Source organism: Furipterus horrens, unplaced genomic scaffold (assembly GCF_987537825.1).
Source record: "Furipterus horrens unplaced genomic scaffold, mFurHor1.1.pri manual_scaffold_4, whole genome shotgun sequence".
Lineage (NCBI taxonomy): Eukaryota > Metazoa > Chordata > Mammalia > Chiroptera > Furipteridae > Furipterus > Furipterus horrens.
The window spans coordinates 180,068,205-180,076,360 of record NW_028327174.1 but is presented as its reverse complement, the minus strand read 5'-3'; positions in this window follow the sequence as shown (position 1 = coordinate 180,076,360).

Below are 8,156 nucleotides of genomic sequence, written 5' to 3'. Positions count from 1 at the left end.
AAGAAACTTCTGTAGCATTTTGATGAAAAATAGTTAAGCCCAAAATGTTTGCTGATTCATGTGAAGACAATAGAAAGGAAACAGTTATAGGTACTTAAAGGCTTGTAACTATGATTTCTGAATAAAGAAAAAAGCTAGCTGTGTCTCAGCTATCCAAGAGATAAGGTAATAGTATCATATCAAGATTAATTTCATAATTTTGAGTGTTTTACCATTATGATGTAAGGTGTTAACATTAGGGGAGTCAGGGTAAAGTGAATACAGAAATTCTCTGTAATATTTTTGAAATTCTTAAGTCTAAACTTAAGTCAAAATAAGTTAAATAAATAATAACAGTTAATTTAAAAACATAAAATACTTAATATAAATGTGCTTACTCTTTGTTATTATTAAATAGATGATATTATTAGTTGTGAATTTTCCTTAGATCTTTATAGCTTCTACATTTTCAAATAATTAGAATTGGTGACAAATCAAAATATAAAGCGTCATGAGCAAAATAGTGCTCCACTCACCATGCTTATGTATTCTTCTCCATTAGAAAAGGCTTGTCTGACAAAGAACATACATGCATGACACATAGACACAGACAACAGTATGGTGAAGGCCAGAGGGAAAGGGCTGGAGGAGACTGGGGGCTGGATGGAGGTGCCAAAGCGGTGGAGGAGACACGAGGATATTTGTAATAGTATCAACAATAAAAATAAAGAAATAAAAAGAAAAGATTGTCTGAAACCAGTTTAGTATCCTATCTAATATACATTGTATCTAGTTTGTTATGCTTGATTAAAAAGAATCCATACAATGTCCTTTCTATGATAGTGGATGATTGAAGATAGTGGACCAGATGCCTTAAAAGCCTCTGTTTTAACTGAAAATAGGAGAAATGCAGAAGGGACTATAACAGCATGACATTCATAATTGTATTATGGTGGATATGTTTATAAATGATTTTTCATTTGTTTTTATAGATTTTTAGTTTATTTTTCAATTATTGTTTCAAAGTTATAATAATTATATAGCCTTATGTTATTGGGTGTCCTTTAATTTAATTATTCTTTTAAAGAATTTTCTTATTCCACATTTTTTATCAGAATACCACATCTATGTCTCTCTAATTTATTCTCAACCTGAAATTTTCCATTACTTTCCTCTATCAGTTTTTTTTGAATTTCCATACAGATGAATTGTTTCTTGGTTTACTGTTGATATCTTCGATCTTTTTTCTATTTCCTGTGGATAAGGCACAGACTTTCATTGCTATAAACATTATTTCTATTCCATTAAGTGTACTGCTAGCCATGTGATGACTTTTGGCAATGTTTGTTAAATGTAAAGGTTCATACACTACTCTGCATGGATGGATAGATATCTAATCATTGAGCTTGACTTCTGAACCTCTTTTCAGTCATTTCACTCCCAATAATTGTCAGATACCTCTAATCTGTATTGTTTGTTATCATAAAATTTTACAGTTCCTAGATGTTTTTGCCATTCTTAAAGGTCATTTTCAGTCCTCAGATAGAGCGCTCAGCACTTTACTAGTTTACTAATTCTAATTTGCATAAGATTTATAAGAAACATGCTGTTTTTTGACTCAATTCTGTTGAAGTCTGGTTTTATATAGATACAGCAAATCAGACTTGACATTTTGAAATTAAGCCAACTATTCATTTCCAGTACCCTCCTCCACCCCAAAATCCAATATATATAAGAGTCTAGACTTTAAGGATTTCTGAATGGATGTCAGGAATGATAAAACAAAAAAATACCTAAAAATTGAGACAGCTTTTTGGGGGTTGTTCACAGAATAAAAGGTAGAGTTTTAACAGTTGATATATTTTTCCTTTACTGATAACCTCTCTGTGTACTCTCATCTCCCTCCTTACCTACCAGGTCATATAACAACTCGCATTTGGTCAAGGCAGATTGATCGAGTATCAGAGAAGTGAAACTGGTTATAAAATCTTTGTACAAGAGTCACTGAGCCAATGGTGAACCTAAAAGATTCCTGTTATTGATGGTTTTTAGGAACAAGATAAAGTCAATAAAATCTCTTAAATTCTGCCTTCCATCAATGTCTATTTCTATGAACATAAAGTCCCTAGGGGCCACGCTACATGAGAGTCTGTTCTTGATAACAATAACATTGACCATCTTCAAAGTTGGTCAGATAAACAGAAAGAGTATATTTAGCAGTGAATTTCAAATATTCAGGAAAGTTACTTTCAAAAAAGAAGCATATGGCCCTGGCTGCTGTGGCTCAGTGGATTGAGCGTTGGCCTGCGAGCCAAGTGTCGCTGGTTTGATTCCCAGTCAGGGCACATGAGTAGGTTGCACATCAGGTCCCCAGTTGGGGGTGTGAGTGAGAGGCAACCATACAGTGATATTTCTCTCCCTCTCTTTCTCCTTTCCTCTCTCTATAAAAATAAAATAAACAAATAAATAAATAAATTTTTTTTTTAAAAAAGAAGCATATGCAGTTTAGCCAAACAACAAAACATCCTATTAGCTCCTGTTTTGCAAATTTAAGCAAGAACACAAATAAAACTTCATTATTGAAAAGCTATGTTCAAGCATATTATAGTCTAACCTCAGATTAATCTTGAACCCTATTGCAATGGCAGTTTTCATATGCTGATAAATATTTAATAGCTATCTCTAAAAGAATGGCTCCATGCAGTATCATGTTCCTTTTAGAACTTAGCTCTAACTGGCTTTTGACAAGTGAATCAATGAAACCTATTATAAAAAGAATTCAACACTTTAAAACTTCAAAACATGAAATATATTTCCTCTGAAGTTTTACTTCCTTTGGTGTGCTGCAATTGTCAAAAATATTCTGTTTTTATCAACAAGGAGTATGTATAATACATGCGTATTATTAAAATATTAGAATGAAACCAAAAGAAGTAAACAAAAGTATAACTATATAAAAGCCTCACTTAAAATGTCATTGTATTGCATTGCCATTTTTTCTATGCAATTTTTAATTTACTTTCACTTTTTTTAAAATTTACTTTTATTTTTCAATTTATTTTTATTTTTTTTAAGTTGGCTTTATTGATGGCTACTTAAATAATTCCACCATACTTATGTCAGTTTTTCTGAAGCTTACATCATGTTCACATCTTGAGAAAAACATACAGCAGAAATGCCAATTCCCTAGCTTGTTCCTTTCTGGTATAGAAGATAGAATTATCAGTGATGGTCAAGTACAAGCATATGCTCAGCAAATGCCTTGCACTCATGACCAAAACAAAGAGGGTTAAGGGCCAGATAAATATCTTCTTGTTATTCACACAGCACCCCAACATACATGTCTCAAGACTTTACAATATACCTTTTTTCTTTGAAGTTACACGAGGAAGAATTTTTTAGCTGGTCTTCATTTTACTGTGTGTGTGTGCAAATTGTGTTTATTTTTGTGTATTTGAAGTATAGCGAGCTTTAATTAGATTTTATTTTAATATTAGAAAGTATATTTTACTTTCACATAGTTGGCCTGAGGGACTTTTTATGTTGGTGGTTCTAGGAAAAGAAAAACTCTGAGGAGGCACATTTTGGGGCTTATTTACAGTTAATAGACCAATTTGATGAGGCCTAGAGTGTATCACAGAGTTTAGCTCTTAGAGCGTCCCCTGGCCAACAGAGAAAGGAGAGATTAAAAAGTCATTCAGACTTGTTCTAAAAGGAGACCTCTACCTGAAATGCAGTCCGTGCCTGTGGATAGGGTAATCCTGCTATATCATTTTTCAATGACACAATTATCACTAGACAAGAGTTCAGAAGTATTTTAAAAATTCCAATAATTAACACATCTCTCATCTGAACAATAGATTTCCCAGGCTTTTACCTCTTCAAGAGCTATGGAGCTGCCCTGTAACTGTACATTCAGATGGTCTGTTAATTAGGGAAAACCAGCTTGGTGTCCCCAACACATTTGAGAATTGTATTTAACCATCTTGCTGTTTCCCAATGCTTCAGAACTGTTCATACGCTTGAAGGGAATGTCCCTACTTTTGTGCTGCCATGGCACACTTGAACGTTATACATCTACACCCATGAATTACGACGGCAGTGACCTGATCATGCTGTTCTGGAGAACAGCATATGTGGGGTAGCAGTGAGCGATTAGGATCGACATGGGGTTCAGTTTTCCCTGCAGCGTACAAGCAGACACGCACTTGCACGCACACGCCTGCCACATTCACAGGTGTCGTTGACTTTGTTTTCAATGACCCCAGTGAAAGATATTCATTTTTCGTTGGTGCGCTGAAGGTACTTGTTAGTTAACGATTTGTTAACTAACCATTATCAAGTTGTTTTCCTTAGTTTTTGAAACAAAGGTGACAACAGCTAAATAGATAATAAAATCACGTCTTTCAAAACAACTGGGAAACCGTGCCCTTCCTTGTTTATTTATTTTTACAGTGAAAATAAATCTGTTAGAGAGTTTTAAACACTGGCAGAATTATATGTATCTTTCTTAGTCGTTTTGACCAATAACATAGTCTAGAGAAAGGAAAATAGAAATACAATAGGGAGCTCTGCCTGGGTATAGTATGCTGCTGCTGCCCCCGAGACACACCATACATTTTAATTAATTTTGAATTTTTATTCTGAGTTCAGTTTCTTCCCCCCAACAGAACTTTTCTACAGGAAAGAAATTCTATCGGTTTGGTGTACGTGAAAAGAGATTGAAACATAATTTATAGCTACATTAATCACAATGAATACATGCTTTGAAAATTTAGGCATGAAATAAAGAAGACAGCTCAGGCCCTATTTGCCCTCAAATGAAACAGGGAAAGAAACCTAATCAATAGAAAGAATAGAAACATGGTGCTTGTTAGTGACATACGGATATGTAAATATGAAGGGAAGAGGTAGGCTAAACATTTTTAAATTTCAGGACACGTTCTCAAGGGCAAATTAGGTTTGTCATTTAAAAATATGTCATTTCAATGGAAAGTTGAAACTAAGAGTTTGAGGAAAATAATATCTTGGATAAGGAACTAATTTATGACTTATCTGGGAAATGTCAAGATAAAGAAAAGAGATATTTTAGGTGATATTTGATATGTTGAGCCCTATTAAACATGGACCCAACATGGGAAAAATGGTTAGAATCTTCCTATGTAACTAAAAAATCAGTGTCACTGTAAGTTTGTTTCGGGCAACTTCGATTTAGTTAGGTTATCAGATTATTGTCATGTGTGCTGCTTCCCTCCCCAACAGAACTTGTGTCTCTGAAAATTCTATTGACAGACACTAAAATCAAAAGAAGCACACCTAGAAGGGGATTTCAGTTTTAAATCAGTTGTGAGCTGATGAGAGGAGATAGTACTTACTGGAATACATTAGCATAAGTGAAGAACAATGTTACATTAAAAGTTTGAAGTTATCCCCCAAAACTTAAAACTCACCTTTTTAAACATCTGACACAATACCTTAGAAAGAATGATGTGGTTGCTCTTTACTGGCCTTCTTTTTCTAAACTGAGACATGATGAATTTTCTAACATAAGAAAAGTATCTAATTTTTCTTTATTTCTCTGGGATTCTTTGGTCATTTAGTTTATGTAAGAAAGGAGCTGCACTCTCTTTTTAAAAATATATCTTTAAAGATTTTATTTATTTATTTTTAGAGAGAGGGGAAGGGAGAGAAAAAGAGAGGAAGAGAAACATTGATGAGTGAGAGAAACATCAATCAGTTGCCTCTCGCATTTGCCCCAACCAGGGACCTGGTCTGCAACCAAGGCATGTGCCCTGAGCAGGAATCAAACTGGTGACCTTTTGCTTTGCAGGACAAAGCTAAACTCACCGAGCAACCTTGTCAGGAAAGCTACACCCTCTTTATGGTAAGGCATTTTATTGGAGGAAGTGAAAGTAAAAATTGGGTCTTACTAGCCCTAGATTCTAGTCTTTGAGTAAGTTTCTTAACTAAATACTAAATGGGATAATTGGGTTATTCTCTGAGGGTATCCTAAGCATAGTGTCATCCATTAATCATAGATAGTCATAATGTTTATCTTAAAATATGCCTGTGTTGAAAGGGGAAGACACTGCAATGATAGAGAGAGAGAGAGAGAGAGAGAGAGAGAGAGAGAGAGAGAGAGAGAGAGAGAGAGAAAGGAGGAGAGAGAGATAAATAATAGTACATTTCCTTTTTATAATCATTGTTGAGTATCAACAGTGGATTGCCACTTTGAGACTTGGTATTAATAGCAGACAGCCCCTCACTGAGCTGAAGCATGAAAGGAAGAAAATAATGGGAACCATTAAGTAGCCAAGGAAATTAATCTGAGTATCCTCCTGGGGAATTCCCATAAAATATGTTCAATAAACCAATTGCAATTTTGAGAGAAATATTGCTTGGAACCTGGTATGCCCTGCAAATTCTAAATTCCATTATTGCATCCTGCCAAAAGTTAATTTTTTTTATTGCTATATTTCTTCATTGAATATGAAACATTGCCACACCTCAAGGACTGCTATTTCTAAAAAAATAAATAAGAGTGTTGATTATACAACAAGCAAATTAAACTGTATAGTAATTTTGAATACAACTTCCTTTAGACTGTATATTTATTTAGTGAAGGCATCTCAAAGAAGTTAACACCATTTTATTATTGGAAATAGAATTTTAGAGGGGCTCCACTCTAAATACATCACACAGTGAGATCTACTTTAATCTGCATGAGATGTTCAAAAATATACCACAGCTAATCTACAGATGTTCTAGGGAAGATAAGGCCCAGGAAGTTTTGTATGATGTAGTACATATTATAAAGAAAAAGTGGTGTCTCTCATTGAATGTGAAGGGGATTCAAAAAGTAGAACAAAGTATGACAAACAATATATATCCCCCCGAGTTTTTAATTTCTTCCCAAATATATATTCCAAAAATATGAATTTTTAATTTGAAGTCTGTAATCATTCAGAACAAAGCCAGGTATAAAAAGCAGATACTAAAAGCTTTCGGGTAAAACAGGTCACCTAAAAAGAAAGTATACAAGTGGCATATAGCTTCTCAAGAGCTATTAGTGAGACAAGACTACAGTTAATCCGTGGCTTCAATGTTCAATGGGAAAATGACTTCAGCCTAAATTTTATATCAAACCAACTTTGCAACCATGTGTATGTGTTTTAGTAAAACAGTCATTTAAAAATAGCCAGTGACTCAGAAAGTCTACCTATAACGTACCAATTCTTCATGTCAAATTACTTGATAAGCCACTTAAATTAATAGAGAAAGAAAGAAATAGGAACATATGACATAAGAAGCAGTATGTAGAACTTAAGAAAGCAGAGAATGAAAGGGACAAGTTGACAGCTTTTGAGCAGACCTAGAGCACGGCAGGTCTAGACTGAAGCTGAAACACAGCAGGCTACTTCAGGGAGGTCTCGGAACAAAAAACGTTTCAGAATATTTGCTTAAAAACGAAGAAGATGGAAATACAATAATAAAGTTTCATAGTGCCAGAAAAATATTGATTTAAAAATTCAAAAGAAACAAAACAAAAATCAGTACAATAAAGGAGAGAGAAATGTAATGATCCTTGTGCTTTCCTGTAAGTAATATTTGTCAGCTCAAAACAATAAAACCTGAATTATGATTACAGAAGAAATTACATTTGTAAACTTTTATGCAATGTAAAAATAAAAGTACAGAAAGCTATTAGAAAAGGCAGGAGAGTTAATACAGGTTTGTTTATATTTGTTTATATTTGAACAAAGAACATAAATGTTCAATGGATTACTTTTAAAGTTTCAAAGATAACTGAAACAAATTTATTTTTAGAAGTGACAGTGGTTGAATGAGAGGAAGGTGTATATGAACTTACCTGTAACATATCATAACAATAAAAATCATATCTAAATTGATAAACAAGGAAAATAATTGATGCAGGTTATATAGAGGTGTGCTGTCTAGTGGAGTAGCCACTGGTCATGTGTGGTGATTTAAACTTAAACTATTTAAAATAAATTTAAATTTAAAATTTAGATTTTTAACTCCTACTTGCCATATTTTGGGTGCTCAATAGCCACATGTGACTGGTGCCTAACATATTAGACAGTACAAATATAGAATATATCTATAATCACAGAATCACCCATCCTATACTGTGGATACAGCTTAAGGATATTATA